Below are 18,305 nucleotides of genomic sequence, written 5' to 3'. Positions count from 1 at the left end.
TAAACCCTCTCCGATTTACTAAATCATGGAGTCGACTTCAATTATGTTACTTTCTTTCTGCTCAAATTAATCTCTTCTTTCATCTAACCAGCTTTACGGTTAATAAAAATTATAATTAATACTTTTTTCCTGGTGTTGATTTTATGCTAGGTGATAGAATTTAAAACACATTTAAGGCTAAGCAAATAAATAGACGCACTACGCTAATAATAATAAAAATTGCAATCGCAATACAACTGAATACAATTCTTATTAGAATTAAAATTGCAATACTGAATTGGAATCAGAAAACCGACTTCATCGAGATTTCTTGGTGGATAATTTTTTCACTCTGCGTTGACGAACTACTAGGAGTTTACCTTAGAAATGGGAAATTTAGGGTGCGTAGGCATAGATACATCGCACATGCTGTTACTGGTTGGGGACATTGAAGCGGGACTGGAAGACCCAAAAAAAAGGTTGTCAAATCTCACCCTAATGTAAACTGCCCAAATGAAAATCCAAATTAAGAATATAATTTCAAAAAATATACATGCGCTTTAAAATCTAATGGTCATACTACATCCTCCAGACCTCACGCTCTTTTCCGCGAAATTTCTTAGACGATTAAATATACCTCATTGTATGTGCAGCACCAAATCATACGTCATGAATATTTAATCCAAAGAACCTTTGCTCCGTATGATGATACTTTTCCCTCAACACCTCCGGAACGATTGTAGGTACTCTCAACCAGTTTCAATGTCTAAGATGTCGGCTGAGTTTACAGATGTCCCGTCGAAAAAGAACTCCATGCTAGGTGAAACGTGGTCGAGGAATTCCATTCTAAGTACATTATTCGTTAAATTGATGAAAGAACTCGTTGTTGAGACTGTTACGCGTCGCCATACAGCGACTCATACGATTCAGTTACCCCGCTAGAGATCATGTAAGTAGAAAATTCCCGATTGTATGAGAATATCATGTGGACTAATTTTGGAAGACAGTGTTCCTCAAAGTAGTTCTTTGGCTGGCCTCATTCAAACGCGAATGAGCTTCGTGTTATTTTTTCCGCCTCTGTACATGCTAACTTTATCATCATTATAAATATAATACACTGAAGAACGCATAATAAAGCCCTATCTTTACTATGGATTTAAGAACAAGCGGCTTAGATAGACTCTACTGTCATCCTCAGCTATGATACTTTTAGCATTTCCTCATTCTTATAACTGAACTTTGTTGGTATGGCAGCTGCCATTTCCGAGACAAAAAGGGATTCAAAGAAGACTGGTAAACGGAAAAGGACATAAGCCAGGAATAAAGTAAAAATGGATGAAAAGAAAACTAGAACATAAAGATGCAGTCGTGGAGAGGAGGTCATCATCAAAGTAAAACTCGGAAAACAAAAGCTGGAAGAGTAAAAATCTGCAACCTAGGAATCTGTGTGACTATGAACAGAGAAGAGAAAAGAATAATCAGAGTTCCCTAGGCGAAGAGGACATTCTACACAATGAGGATTTTACTTGCCGTTGAGAAAACCAGCATATAATATTGAAACAATTCATCTAATACTATACATGAACCAAATTTCTTTACGGTAGTAAGGAATGATATTGAAAGAAGCAGAGACGTCAAGAACGAAAGTATTCGAAATGCGATGCTCGATAAAAATGATAACAATGCAATGGATAAATTGCGTGATTAAGAAAATCTCCATAATAAGAGTGTTAGAGAAGTATATTGAAAACCCTGAGAAGAAGACGAATCAACTTAATCGACCGCACCAAGAGGAATGATGGCCTGATGAGAAAAATATTCGAAGGACAAGCACAAGGGAAGGACTGCATAGGAAGGCCTCGAATGAGAATATAGAGAAGGTAACGAAGAAACAATAAGAGAAGCCATGCGTGAATATAAAAAGATTAACTAATCGGAAGATTTAGTAAAAAGCTATGTTGTAAATTCCAGGATTTCCTTATTTCCATAGCACCGAATACAACACTTTAATGACCCTTAACATAAGGATTTCGCAACAAGCTAACTATTTACGGTCACGAACAGCCATTCCCTTGGTAGGGGCAACCTATCCAGGCGGGACTTGAACCCGCGACCTTCGGTCTGGCAGGCGAGGACTTCATCCCGCTGCCACTGAAGTCTGATTGCTATCAAAATGATGAATAGTGGAATCCATTCATAACATGACAAATTTAGGAAGAATTCTGATAAAATGGATATTTTTCATGAAAACTCTCTAAATATTGAGGAACGCATTTTGTGGATAGAATGAACACAATTTATTAATTCATGCAATTAATATACATGGAGCATGTTTCTTTATGGTGGTAAGGAATGACATTGAAAGAAGAAGAGACATCAATAGCGAAACATTCGAAATATGATGACCCATGATGATGATGGCGATTACATGGATAAATTGCATAAGTAATGAGGAATTGACATGATAACTTTAAGTTTAATTTATGAAAGGGATATCTATTTATGAAAAATATCTGAATATTTACAAAATCATGCAGTGGAGTGTATGACCAGCAACTAGGGTATGCGTTTCCACGCGGAAACTGCTCCTCCTTCACAAAGCGTCGTCTTCAGGAGGTGCAGGTACGCGATATCGAGGGGAATAAAGAACAGAAGATTCCAAAGTCAAGAGCAACAAACTCTGGGAACTGCGCCGCCATACGGAACAGCGGAGACGAGACAGGTGTATCGCACACATATGTGCCTGTATACACATACGGGCGCTCTCTCGCATATCCATATATCTATCCGCGAACTATATATCCTTTAGATTACCTTCTGCCGTTCCGACCCGGCTACAGATTCTGATACCACGACCCCTGGGGATCACCGAACGAATTGCCTCCCTATCTCCACGTAATAGCGAATCAGAAGAACAAAGTTTGCAGTTCCCGTTTTGAGTGCGGGAGGGGGAGGGGGGAAGAGAGGATAAATTGGATGCTCCCCCCGTCGTCTGCCCGAAATCGAAAATACGGGGGGTGTTCCTTCCCCCCCTTATCCCCTGCCCCGCCCCCTCGATACATATCAGCATATTCATGGCCGGCTCCTCCCGACAAGACTAAGATCAACCCTACACCAGCGCCCATCCCCTCCCTGGAAAGTGAACAGGGAAAGGTGGTAGAAAGTAGAAGCGCTTGGGTTTTACCATGCGTGACCAAAAGTCTATGGATCACCTCGGAGTAAGTGCATAAACAAGAGGGATTTTCCGCCTCTTACGATGCAACCACGAACGAAACGACGAAATCCCAGATACAGTTCCTATTTCATTCTTTCAAATCGTCGTACCCCATAGTAGCACTACTCCTCGTGCATAAGTGTGAATTTCCCAGTAAAATTAGTACCCCACTTATCGCTACAACGTCATAAATTGATCGAAAAAATAGGCGTCATGAAACAGCGAAATGAGATGAGCTGGATCAAGTCAAGCGTCAAATGTTTATGATGGCTCTTATCGACAATTTTTAATTTCCTAATGATTAACCTAAAGTCTACCAATCGGTCTACCACTCTCCAAAGAAATTCGCAGATGTAAAATCAATGGGTACCACGAAAATAACACGCGAGAATCGATGTATCGTTAGGGTTTCCATACTATCGTGTCATTTTTTCCTGGTGTCTGTTTGGCGAATTCCGAAGATAGCGTTTGTTTAAATTCTGCTTATTTCAATTGGAAACTTGATTTCCATTAAATTTTCTCACTCAGCAAAGAAAGAGAAGTACTAATCAAAGCGTAAGTATTTTAATCGCAATATTTTCTATTTACATCGCAATATTGAGTGTCGAAGGTATATCCGGAAGGTATATCCGGAAGGTATATTTAGTTGGAAGGAAGGATGATTCAAGCTTCATATTTTTAAATTTCGCATTCGTTGTCCAAGGCTTTGATTTCATTCATCAAATTTGATTGTAATCCATACTTTCAGGGAAGAAATAAGATGGTAGGGTTTCCAAAGTCCATTGAAAGCATTTTTCTACGAGATACCATCACGTGGAATACCTTTAGTCTGGCTCCAAGCTTTCGACTAATCTATCACTGGTGCTCCTATAGGGAGTAATTGAGAATGTCTCCCGCCAATCATGAATCATAGAAATGGGAAAGCCTTTACACCCCGGTAAGGTTGGAGCCCGAAGAAAAGGAAAGCAGACATGGCAGTAAAGGCAACAGGAAGGAAAAGGACAGGTAGAAAAGGATAAGCTCATGAATAGAATAGCGCTGATGTTAAGATCGTATAAGTATAATATAATCTAATAATAATAAATAATATAATCTTTCGTAATAAGAGTATAAAGTATATTTTAGGGTATGATATAGAGTGTAGCGCTCTATGGTACGTAAACGTGGGCACTGAGGAATAGAGATGAGAAAAGACTAGAGGACGGTTGCCGGAAGGGAAGAGGAACGACGAAGTGCTAGTTATTGTGGGCGAGGAGAGGAAACTTATGGAGAGATACGAAAGAGACAGAATTTAGATGGTGCGAGTACTAAGAATAGAAGGGGATGTTAAAAACCGTGCCAGAGGGAGGAATACTTGGTGGGCGGCGCAGGGGAGAATGATATAAGGTTTACACATGGATCGAAATAGAATAAGCCTTAGCAGACGAACGGAATTGTTCTCAAATGCTTCATGCAAGCCTATCTTAACCGGTAGAATACATTAATAGTAATAATTATCCAGCTATTTGAACCGACCATGATGCCTTTTTATAACATAAAAACGATGACATATAATCTGCGGAATTTATGCGCTAATAACTTAAACTTCCTGTGATGAGCCCAAGTTTTATTTGTTAGTACGATCAATAACGTATAACGAACATAATATCAGAGAATTGTCAAAGCAACGTGCGTATTCTAGGATTTTTAAACTTATTATTGATTTTTATGCAAATGTCACTATAGGAACCAGAACAAGCAAGACGATTACTTAATAAAATATCCGGAAAATATATTAAGTAAACTATTTTTGTCGGCGATAATCCATGGAGGCAAATGAAATGAATTTTCTTGAAAATGACTAAATATCTTCTCCCGTTATTGAAAAAACCTTATGAACTTTAGACAAAATGCTACATATAATTCATTACATTATCTACGCCTTTTTGGAAAAGGCAAGAAAAAAATGGAATTATGCTACAACAAGCGGACTCATCGCGGGTAATACATGTATTGAAGTACAAGAACAAAAGATGCAGCCATTCAACAAAGTATCACCTGGAGTATTTCTTATGTCAGTGAGCTATGGACAATGGCAACATTAGAGAAGTAAAGGGTGTAAATCATTCTAGATGTTGTTCTACCGAAGTACGTTGAAGATCGTGGGTATGGGCAGAGTGAGTTATGAGGCAGTCATTAAACGCGTGGGTCAAAAGAAAAGTATTCTGGATTCCCAGAGAAGAACACGGTACGCCATTATCTATCGCCACAAGGGCCTTTCAATTCTCGTACTTTGCTAAGATCGGTCAGCTGGTTACGAGTCATTGCAACTGAAATCTAGATAATGGAATGCTGATATCGCGAATATTAGGGAAAACATATTTATAACAGACTACAAATCATTCAGTCCGCGACTCCAGAGAGACGAAAACAATATATAAAAAATTCGCCTAGAAAGTGTATATTCACTCATAGCGTGGTGGAAGCAGGGATGTCAATCAAAACGAAATTAACTTTTCGAGTTGAATTCAGAAATCGACGGGAATTTTAGGGTTTTGAAAAAATATTTATTAATTTGTTCGTCAACATTAATTTACTCGCATGTCGCTTTCGGCTTAGTCCCCATAAGATATTATACACTGGTGTCAGTACTTCCAATCCTCGAAACGTTTCCCAAACTCGATCTTTGTGATAACCTTCATCTTTTTTTATTGCCATTCATACTTGTAAAACAACGACCCTTTAAGATTCTCTTTAAGTTAGTGAGAAAAGGTTGGCTGATCAGCGAATTGTAAGGAGAGCTGCGTCGTTAAACTAATCTCAGGAATTTAAAATGCTATAAATTATTTTCTTGACTGCGCGGTTACACAGTTAAGCACAGGTTATCGTCGGTAAATCGGCATCATTTTAAGCAGTGTTGACATCTCATGCATATTATGACTGACTCAAGGAAGCGAGAAGGAGGAAGGGATTTTGTGCTGTAAATGATGTCGGGAGAAATTGAAACCGCTGAAAACATGAAATGTGGAAAATGGCAGAGCGATCATGGATTCGACAACACGCCCCTGATTGTGATCGCCACCCCCTTCCGCATCATTCATTTAAATAATTCGCCTGCCATTATCCCCGTGAGGAAAGGGTGGAGAGAAACCCGGCGTTGGCAATGCCCTCTCTCAACAAAAAGCGCCCAGGGGACTACGGCTTAACGACCCATCCGACGGTCGGAGCGTTGTGCTTGTAGTGCCCTCCATAACGATCTAGCGATTTGATCGATGGGTTTTTCTTCCTCATAGTAAAACCCACTAAAATCGCTGGCACATTAATTGCTTATGCTTGGTTTCGCTAATAGTAGGGCTCTCTTCGCTTCTATAGCGTTGAGGTGTCTTTCCCTAGTGCCGTCCCTTCCGAACCTTTCCTTTCCCAGAGGCGTCGACGGCCTCCTATCGGGGCGGCGCGGCGCCTCTTTTTCCTTCCTCTCCAGCCCCTCCCCAGGTGATCGGGCGTATAAGCCACTGGCTTGGTTCCCGGCCCCGGTGTGTTGTATCCTCGAAGGGTTCCCCTGAGCCATCATATGCTGCCCTCCATAACGATCCAACGATTTGATCCATGGGTCTTTCTCTTTAATAGGAAAATCCTCCAAAGTCATTGGCACATTAATGGCTGATGCCGGGTTTCGCTAGTTAGTGGGCCCTTTCCGCTTCTGTAGCGGTACGGTGTTTTTCCCCGTCCCATCCCTTCCAACCCTATCCTTATCCCAGAGGCGTCGACGGTCTCCTATCGCGGCGGTGCCTCTTTCCTTGTTCCTTCCCATCCAAACCCTCCCCGGGAGCGCGGGCGTATAAGTCTCTGACTTGATTCCCGGCCCCGGTGTGTTGTATCCTTCAGAGGACCCACCGAGGAGTCCTGATCCCTCTGCCCTCCATAACGCTCTCACGAGTTCGCGAGGCCAAAAATCGACTTGGATGAGAGTGGCCACATGAGTAAGAGTAAGTAAGTATTGAAAACCTTATCCGGAGGAGAACCCTTCAACAATCCCTGCAATACAGGCGCAATCTTTCGAGAGGACTACGCGCGCACATGGGTTCGCTTCTGTCTACATCTCTCGCCGCGGCGACGGACGAGGGAATTTAGCGGCCGGATATACTTGTCCCTAGAATGTAACGGGAGTGTTCACGGGAGGAGGGTGCGTGTGTTACGCGGGGGAGGGCACCTCTTTCGCCCCCCTTCCTCCTCTACCCCCAAGGGCCAACTTGTGAGAGGGGTGGGGGATGATGGGGAGTTGATGCGAGGCGGGGCGGATCGGAGAGGGTGGCACCCCATCATCAACCCCTAATTGAGAGAGCAGCGGCATAGGGGTGGCCACAGGGGCGCATCCAGACTCGGGGGCAGTCAGTCAACTAGACAGACGGCAGCATCGCAGCAGAGGCAGGACGTACAAGTGACAGTCAGGAGATATTTCTCCGCACCTCGGATACATAAGAGGTGTTTGAGATTCGAGAGTCCTTCTTCCGCGTGCGTAATTCGTTACTTAACCGGTGGACGCGCCACAGTCACTTCCGAGAATGGGCGCGCCGTGGAAATTTTACCGAAAATACATATTTCATTCCGATCGCTTGACCAAGAAAACAAAAGTATTGATTTGCAGGGGAAGAGAAGAGGCGAAGGCCAACCTAAAACTAGGAAACTAAAAACTTGAGGAGGCGAAGGAGTTCTGGCACTTAGGTAGCCGAGTGACCAACGATGGACGAAGTAAGAAGGAAATAAGTAGTCAGTAAAACAGCCCAAGCGAAGAAGGCATTCCTCAAAAAGAGGAATGTTCTTCTAGCTGAAAATATAAGCTTTTTATTCAGGAAGCAATTTATTATGAAGAACTATATTTGAAGCATGCATATTTTTAGTAGCAAGGCATGGACGGTATCACCATAGGTGAAATCAAGGTTGAAAATGTGGTATCATGGAAGAATTTTTGGGGATCGGGTTGGTGTGATGGCTAGAGTGTTGGCATCCCACCCCGTGGGCTCGGGTTCAAATCCTGGCGGTGGCAGAGAATTTTCAGAGACTGCCCGATCCCTGCTTGAATGTTCTGTGGAGTACATTTCAAGGACAACACTCCTTCCGTGGGATGGGTCGTTAAGCCGTGGTCCCATTGGCGCCTTTCGTTAAGAACGGGCTAATGCCGACGCCGGGTTCTCTCCACCCTTCCTTACATACCATTCCCTTATGACGCAAATAACCTAAGCTGTCGGTCGACTCCTTCAAATACCATACCATACCACGAAAGAATTATGACAATCAAATGGATACATCGAGTGATTAATACGTAAGTTCTGACAAAAAAGTCTTTTGAAAACCAAGGGAGGAAGACAAAACAATTTAATTGGTCATCTCGTGAAACAAGAGGGTCTAATGAAAATTATCATTGAAAGAAATGTGGAAGAGAAGGAAGTTTCATGGATCAGATTATGAAGTATGTAAAGCAGGAGAATCGTGCATGTGTTAAAAGATTATCCGATAAGAGAGCTGCGTCAAACCAATCTTGGTACTGATGACAGTCAATGACGACGAATGCTATCGCTAAGGTGGAGGTATTTTCATATTAAAATGGCTTATTAAGGTGTTAAAGATATTTGACAGTTGTGACATGCGTTACTCTTCCTATCAGTGGCGTAACTATGGGGGGTTGAGTAAATAGATCCCCCACAAAGGCTCATTACTTTTATATCTCAATTACTGACCTACAATTTTAAAGCTGCATAAGTAACTTCTATTGTGATATCTCCTGTCATGGCATGAGCAATAAACAAGAAAATTTCGTCTTCTTCTCGCTAATTTCTCGTAGTTCCTTCCTTACAACTTTGTATTGCATAATATGACCATTCTCATTTTTATCGATGCACATCGCACGAAAACTTATTTGCTTAAAATAATACACTTCACTTGATTATCTTAGTTAATATTGTTTGTGGTGCTAAGCAAACGGAGTAGGTAATGACGAAGTCCTAAGAAAAGTAGGAGGGAACAGAAGCCTCGTGAAAACCTTAAGAATTAGACGGAACAACGCTATCGGCCTCATCTGGAAGCATGGTGGCCTGATGAAGACAATCTTCGAGGGACATGTGGACGGCGAGAACGGATAAGGATGACCTCTAGTGAAATATATGGAACAGGTAAAAAAGGGTAGAAGTAAACGCTTACTCCCTCTCCACTCGAACCTTCCCCCAGCCATCGTGGATGTGCATGAAAGTCTTGCACGAAATATATCATTTAGTTGGTTCCGTCCCCGTGTTTATGACTCATTTTTGCTGGAACACGTAGATCGGGGAAATTAAAAAGCTGTGAGGAAAATGCTAAGTGGTCTCATTAACCATGATCAAAGGTAAAGAAAATTCTGAGGGAGAAGAAATACTCTGATGTGAAAAGACTATCTGATTAAGGTCTGGATGAAAGAGAGAAAAAAACGAACGAATTAACGAATTAAATTTTATGTTATTTCTTATGATAGGCATGATAAAATCACGCAAATTGCAGTAAAAAATATAAATCAATGACCAGGGTGTCAACAAATTTCACCTGCAGGTGACGTGAATTGTCAAAATCTTCTTCTCCTTAAAATGTGAAATTTTCTCATTTTAATTTTATCCTCCAAAGAAGGAAAAGTTTCCCAATCGCCGAAAAATAATGGTTTCACATAAGGAGTACAAATATTAATAATTTCTCATATTGAAAATGTTTCTAGATTTCAAGAAAAAGGCTAAAGCTTAAAACTTAAGGGTACAAGCATGCTGCATATATGCATGTTATAGTGGAAGTTCGAAATTTTCAATGAAAGGTAGTTGCAATTTTCCACAATAATGATCATCATGTAGAAGGGCCTTGTCAATCTTTCAAATATGTTGAACTTCCACTATTTAACGACTGAATCACTTGAAATTAATCCTATAGTCTTTTCACATCAGAATAATTGCACTCTTGCATAATGATTACAACTACCTTTCATCTCAAAACTATCTGATTGTGAAGAATTGAGTGGAACTCTTCTCGGGATTTCCACTGGATTAATGTTCCCATAATGGCAAACGTTTCAAGCTTCGACTCGGGGTTCATCCTTAGGGCTGAATGTTGTTTTATATGGAAAATAATGATCCAAAATAACCATCAAATCATATTTCACAAATCTACGGATTGTTGATCACTGATGACGGCGGTGCTTCAATTCAAATGGGAAATACCCCGTGGCTCGTTGATATTAATGGATTTAAAAAGTCATGTTCCGAAATATGGTTTTTCTATTCGCAGCATTATACGCGGAGTGTGTTCGGCATAACCTCCGGAGACAGGTTCGACTTTCGGCGGACAAAACACGTATCCTTGCGAGTTTCAATCATCGCGGCTATTCCGAGGGGGGAAGGGGCCCGGTGCATGCGTGTGGGGTCGAGAGTTTTAGACAGACCCCTTTGCAAGTGTGCAGCGGGAGAAACGCGACTCCACAAAGAACACCCCTCCCCCGACCCTCAGGGTTCCAAGGAACGGCACTTTCACTGTCTCCTCCACCCCCTACAGTTGAACAGGGGTGCAAATGCAGTGATGACGACATACATGGACTGTTCCCCTGTGGTGTGGGTGGCAGAAATGGGATGCTGTCTCTTTGGAAATAGGATTTGACGAGAGGGGAATGGTGATGGTGGGTGGTAGGGGGCAGAATTACTGGTGGGAAGAGGGGTGTACGCCCCCTCTGCAATGCGAACCACCAGCGTCGAGTACCTCGCCCCACTTTTCGCCCCGGGCAGCGTCCACAATTTGGCCCTTGGGGCACCCGCCCCCAGCATCTGCCCACCCGAGGCCTCGATAATAGAGGACCCCCCACTCATATAAAAACAAGAGCGATTTTCGGTTGTTGGCTCAAGATAGGAGTGGCGAAATCCCAGATCAAGTGATAATCGTGATAGGCTGGCTCCAAATATACCGTTTGAGTACACGTATCTTATATAGTTTGTAAATTTTATCCCGAATGTACAGGGTGTTTCAGGAGGAATCTGCAATACTTCAGTAAGTGGAAGGGGAGACAATTTTGAGCATTTTTTGTCCATAAATATATATATTGACTCCTCAGTTAATGACTATGGAAACGCATGCATTTTTTTGGTTCACTCTACAGTTACCATGAAAACGGCTTTTCTTGGGTAACCAGACTTTTCGACATTTTATGTAATACTCTAAATTTTTTAGGACATTAAATTATAAGTATTAAGGCTGGACGAAAAACGTATGATTATAATTGTCTGAAGCAATTAATCTTTGGTCTTAATTAAACGAGAGCTTTGAGCGAGTATCAACAATAAGATTGGGTTATCTCACCCATGTTGAAATTAATTGTTTCAGAAAATTATAATCACGACGCGTCGTTCACGCCAAAGTCTTAAAATATATCACAAAGTGTTCGCATATTAACCCCGCCGTCCTCACCCCAGGAGCCTCGACGGCACGGTTCTGTTATATCATGCGGCCGCGGAATACCACGGCCCCCATGGGAAAGGGGAATGCCCAATTCTAAGTAATATAAAATTGTTAAGGCTCGATTCCACACTTAATTACAATAAAACGACCTAGGTTACGGCACAAAATGTCACTATTATACAAAACTACGCTGAAACCAATATTTACAGTCTTTACTCATGGATTCCAGGAGCTGAACACCGTACGAATTTTTGGGCAGTCGTGTAAAAAGGTCTTTTTTCTTTAATAATTACTGCTTTATACGGAACATGGAGTACACTTCTTTTGCATATACAACCACAAACGATTTCTTATTATACAACATCTATAAAGTAATAACAGACGAATATTTATGTAATCATATAATTTCCATTTACTATAAACTAGAAACATATGCGTAGTAAATATGCATGCCAAACCAACACTCGTTCCTGTATGGATAACATATTGGTAAGTATATTCCGAATGGTAATATTTTCATGCCTGGAAATAAATCGGAAAAACATAAGGCAAACCCCTATATTCTCCAGGCATGGGGTATATATCAATAATATAATCCGTTAATTTGTACTCAAATCAACTAAAAATACCAGACCTAATAGAAGATATTTGTGAGAAAGATTTGTAGCGGTTGGCGATGGATTGCTGCTCCAGCAGAGCGAAGGAGGAAGTTGTTTGCTTAAGAAGGGAGGATTGGCAACTGTCCCTCTCCTTAAAGTACTACTCCTAAAGTGAATTCCTTCATGACATTGAGATCGCCGTTTTCGGGTCGAAAGGAAATTGAACGAAGGACATTCAATTGGAGACGAGCTGTTGGGCGCAAATTGCGGCCAGGCTTAATAAGACCTCGACCAAAACGAGGAAATTCCATTTTAGTCATTTCATTACCCGACGCTAAGCTCAGTTCGTTATTTTTGTTGAGCCGTTATTTGATTAGGAAGGCAGACGGTCAGGCTCAAAATATGCAGAATGAAGCAATAGATATGATATCTTTACCTCCTCGTCGAAGGGTTGGTGTTGCGAGGCATACTGTGGAGAAATTGAATGAAACCACTTTATTATGATTCTTCCGCAGTGCACTTCAACGTAGGGAGGGGGGAGAAGGACACCCAAAGGTCTACGGCACTTAAGGTATCGAGTGGAGTCAATTATTAACACATAAGACACTCCAAAAAAATTTGAACAAAAGAAAACATCATTAGGAATTAAATTTGAGTGCAATTTTGCACCTCTGCACAATGCAAGCGTCAAAAATTATTTCTATAAGGTATCTACAGTAGTCAACTTGATCAGTTTCAAAACTGCTTCAAACCTTTTCACTCTGAACTTTTGACAACACAACTTCATAAAAAATATTCACAATCTAAGAGGTAAATTGTAAATAAATATATTTATTCATAAAAATATACATGTAAGACGAATGTAAAATCCTGGAAACTTAGCGTATAGGAAAAGTATATTTGCGTATATTTGGGTGAAGTCGGTGTAGTAATTTTCATTTTGCGATGTTGGTACCAAAGAAACCCAGCCGCCTTGCCAGTTTCAGTTTCCTTCTTATTTTATTATGGACTTATACTTTCCCGAACATATTTAGATTTGCCACAAAAATATTCTTCTAATGAGTGCCGTTTCAACAACTTCTTGTTACAAACAGCTTCACTAACTCGAAAAAAATGTTCCCTTACTAAGCTATCCTAAATCGACATTTTATGTAATACTCTGGATTTTTAATAAAATTAAATAATTAAAGTTGGAGGAAAAGGTGCCTGTTTATAACTAACGCATCATCATCATTAGCATAAGTCAACAATCCGAATATTGGTTTGACTCAGCTCTCCTATCAGCTAACCTTTTCATAGTGATTTATTTATTTTCTACAAATAAATCACTTAAGTCTAATCACTTAAAATTTAAGAAAGGAAGGAAGGAGGACGAGAAGAGAATGAAGGCGTTCGAGATGTGGGTCTAGAGATGAATGGAAAAAGCGCAGTGCATGGAGAGAAGGAGGAACGAGGAAGTGCTGGATATGGTGGGTGAGGAGAGGCAACTTTTAGATGAGATACGGAGGAGACAGAATGTATGGATGGAGCCGAGCACTTAGCTGATAGGGGATGTTGAGAAAAGAGTTAGAGGGTAGACAGTTGCGTAAAAGAGGTACAGGAATGATGAGAATAGGATTTTTAGATGGAATGAAAGTAAGTAGCCAGCATAGCCATTGTCTCACCGCCGAAACAGAATACCAAGCCGCATTGAAAAATCCTCCATCGAATTAATCCGTTGGCTCTCGAGAGGGAAGTGACTATTTGTTTACAGCAGCTGTCTCCTCCTAACTGCGGCTGATAAATTGGTGGAGTTCAAATTCATCGACAGCACAGCATGTGCATTCAAAGTCGGCAAGTTATTTATTTATTTCCACACCACCGAAAACAACTCTATACGGCCTTTTACATCGGAGTTATTAACATGTTAACATATTGAAGTATAGACAAAACCATTTCCTGGATAGGGGTAACTTTCCCAGGCGGGACTCGAACCCGCGACCTCCTGTTTAGGTGAGGACTTTACCCCGCCGCCACCGAGGCCGGCAATTGTCAACATTAGCTTGCTGGTGCAGTCCGTGTTCATTGACTATTCCAATCCTAAAAAGCGTAATGTCCTAATGATTTTCCTTAGACTTTTACGAATCCTTCGCCGTGAGTGTGGTCACATGTCCGTTTCGATGTGGTAATACTTCTTTCGAGTGACGTCACACTACCCTCTACGATGACACTCGTCCTCCCCCCCAATTTTCATCACTCCCTCCCTCCCCCCCCCCTTTCCCTGCTCGCACATTTTTCGTATTCCACGTCCAAGTGGGCCGGTAATTTGGTTACCACCCCACTTTTGTTGGAAGGGAGGGGGGTGGAGTCCCCCCGAAGGGTTTAGGGGTGGGGGCGATTGGGATGAAAGCTGGCGGCGGTCCCTTTTCCGCGCTAGGGTTTTATTATAACCGAGGGGTCCGGAAAGGCGGACGTCCTCCCGCCCGATGGCGTTGTAATCGCCACCCTCAGAAGAAAGATTCCACCCCACTCCAATTCCCCCCACTTCACCTACATCTGCATACTACCCTGCAGGCCGTCTCAATAGGCCCGTAATAGGACACCGATCGTTTACAAAAGAGTTATGCGCGTTGGATTGATTTGACCATAGAGTCGCAACTTGCATCTATTCAAACCTTCTATATTTTGGGGGAAAACGGATTCCTACACTTTCGGCCAAATATCTGTGATTTTGCAGTGTAAAAAATGGATAACATAACGTATTAAATCGTTTAAGGCTTGATGTGGTGGAAATGGGATAAGAACATCCATGATAAAATATAAACAACAAATGGCAATTTCCACTACCGACCATGATTCGACTCTATATGTCATTTTCAATGTAGAGAATGGCATAGAATGACGAAACCATGGTTGGTAGTGGACTTTTATGGTAAAGTGTCGAAAGTTCCTTTTATTTTTTACATTTTGTCATGGATATCATAAGTTACGACATCAATTCTGGAAAAAATCCTGCAAATTTCGAGAGCTCAGTGGCTAAAGTAATAGATTAACAAGTCTTCACTAAAATATAAATAAAGACGAGAAGTTTGACAATTCATTTCAAATTTTAAAGATAATTCCCATTCAGTTCAACAAACGGTGGCTAGCGTTCCAGCATTTTTACAACGGAATAAAAATAAAAATCGTAGGAAGGGAATGATGTCAGAAAAAAACTGAAGCTGATATTTTTTGGGATGAGGTCTTCATTGTACTTAAATAGTTTCCTGGCAAGCTGATTTTTAACTCGAGGCAGCTTTCATTGCTTACCTTTCATTTTCTGTGAGAATTTATCAATGTTTTGCACTTAATATATCCTCTAAAAATTTAATTTGATCACATTTGCCGAAAACGCAAGCTCCCACGGCATTTTGAGTTTTTCGGCCAACTTCGCTTAGAATATGGGTAAACTACTCTCAGGATTTCCACCGGGTCAATTTATCCATAATAGCCAACGTTTCAATCTCCGACTCGAGGCTCATCCTCAGGGCTGCCTTCGCTTCACGTGTGGCGGGGGTTAGGACACCAGCAGTTTACTAGAAAAAAGTGTACGTTGGAGATACTTGACTACTGAGTACCACAGAGCATATATTAAATTAATTTATTCGAAGACGAATTCCTATGCCTATCCGTTCGGCTATATGTCTCTCTTTTATGATCGTTTTTGCCGATAATGGTAGCATAGTGATGTTCTAAAACGTTGATTTCCCTATCGCTCTGAAAGATTTTTTTTCCATGAAATCTATACCAAGCACGTGACCTCTAAGTCTCTCACGGCTCTCAGCCCAATTCGTTTCAAAACTAAGTAACGTCATCTCTTCCAGTGAGGAATAGGACCTAAAATAAACAGTGAATCACGGATGGCCGGGAGAGAAACACGATTGGATCATTCTAGAGAACCCTAGATTGGTCATACTAAATGTACGGGCACATTAATGCATTCTTCGTCTTTACTCCAGTACTCATTCCCTCACGTGTGCGACAGCTTCGTGATATTTACCAGAGGAAAACATCCCATTATATACATATTTTTGAAAGATAGAAATTGCCACAAATACGACAACGACATTTTGTTGGGGAAGACCATCTCCGCTTTATATTTAATTGCCATTAAAATTGCAATAAGGCCGAATAAATACAAACTGGAGAATATATTTTTTTAGCCTAATTGGGAAACGTATCCTGAACCACTTAAATGCCCAACGGTCAGCGTCTTAAGAGCCATCCTCTCGACCGAACTTTATGGTTACAGAGTAACCGTGTAAAAATTATGCTATTATCTTGAAAGTTTCAGGATATGCAGGGTAGACCCTGTTCAACATGTTTCTGTATCTAAAGTATTTCAAAATTAAACCTTGGAAAATAATTCAAAAGCTATTAGGAATACTATCAAATTTGGAATACAAAAAATATTAAAATGGTCTGTTTCATAATTCACAAAATTTTCAAGACGATAGAACAAGTTTTAGGCGTGTAATTCGTCACCGAAAAAGACCTATCGAAATGGAGGTATGCGTCCTCTTGAGGCCAAAATTCAAATCGGCAAATATGGGCAAACGGATATTTATTCCCCTATGAAAGAGTGAGACGCCGAGCAGGTTTTACCCATTCACCTGATTCCCTCATTCACCTCATTCACCTAGCTCCCACTAATAGGAGTGAAACGTCGAGCGATAGAACTCGAACGCAGCACTACCCGCACGGGTCATTCCAAACGAAGTGGTCCAAAGCAAGGGTCGAAAATCTCATGTGTGCTAAGTAGCCAAATTATAAAATTCAACCCTGAGACATAGATTGTATACAGTCATGATAGAATTGCAAAAATACCGCACCGGCTAAACATAATAACCACCAATCCAACTAAATTTTATCCACCATATTTCTGGTGGGAGACTGTTGGAGAATATTAAAATTTTGATACCTATCTTGTTGTGAATATACAGCGCAATGAGCATGGACCATTTGGTATGGACTCACCTGAAAGGAACACATATTACTAATACGACTACTATCAACGAGAAAAGAAAGCTGTAGCTCAGCAAAGGAGGGATTAAGGGTGGAAGTGGTGGTGGGGATGCGTGAATGTATGGAGGGGGTGGAGAGGCGATTAATTGGTGTGCTAAGTGAGGCACGTGCGTGTTGAGACACGCGCCCTCCCACGGGGGCGAAGATTCAAGTGCTGCCACGCGACCACCGCCAACAATAGCAGCGCCGATCACAACAATGAGGGCTTCCGAGGAAACCAAAATTGACCCTCTCGAGCCGCGTGTTTGGCCCACGCGCGCACTTCCGCCCTGTTTTGTTTGGCTTCCTGACTTGGCCGTCTTGCGGCGGGGTGGCGCGTGCGCAGAGAAGGGGCGGAGGCAAAAGAGGGCGGGGGTAGAACGGGGCGGACCCCGGTGTCTCCTATTCAATTTGAGAATCCCAGGGAGCGCAAGCAGAAGTCCCGTGTTTCACACGCTAATGTAAAAATTCAGCACAAAACACACAGTTGAAATGAGATTTTTTCATAATTGTGATTTTTTCATTTCGCAAACGGAGACTCACACGAAGACGAACGATAAAGTGATGGGCATGGTGGGTGAGGAGAAAAAACTTCTATATGGGATAGATGATTTGGATTGAACGAGTTCTGATTAAGAGCAGGAAGGGGATACTGAAAACAGTGTTGAGGGGAAACTGTTAGATAAGCAAGGGAGGGTAAGGAATAGAATTGGATTTATAGAAAGTGAGTTGGCCTTTTTGTGAATTGAAGGGAGAAGTCCAGTTAGGGAAGAGATACAGGCTGGGGTAATATGCGAAATAAGGCACGTAAACCTACATTACCAGAAAGAATACTATTATAATTCCTTCGTAGCGAAATATCCCGATTTTATGGTCCGCGAACCGTTCCATCCAAAACCCCTTTTCCACTAAGTACTGTGTAGGTCCCACGGTAAAATGGATACTGTAAATGTGAAATTCCCCATTGTGGAACTTTGGAAAAGAGTTTCTCAAGATAAAAACTTCATCGAATTTCTTTCCAGATTGTCATAAATTTCAATCGCATAATGCTCCGTCAT

The sequence above is a fragment of the Ischnura elegans genome, chromosome 2 (genome assembly GCF_921293095.1).
Source record: "Ischnura elegans chromosome 2, ioIscEleg1.1, whole genome shotgun sequence".
Taxonomy (NCBI): Eukaryota; Metazoa; Arthropoda; class Insecta; order Odonata; family Coenagrionidae; genus Ischnura; species Ischnura elegans.
The sequence above is the reverse complement of the archived record's forward strand: the minus strand, read 5'-3'. Positions refer to the sequence as shown.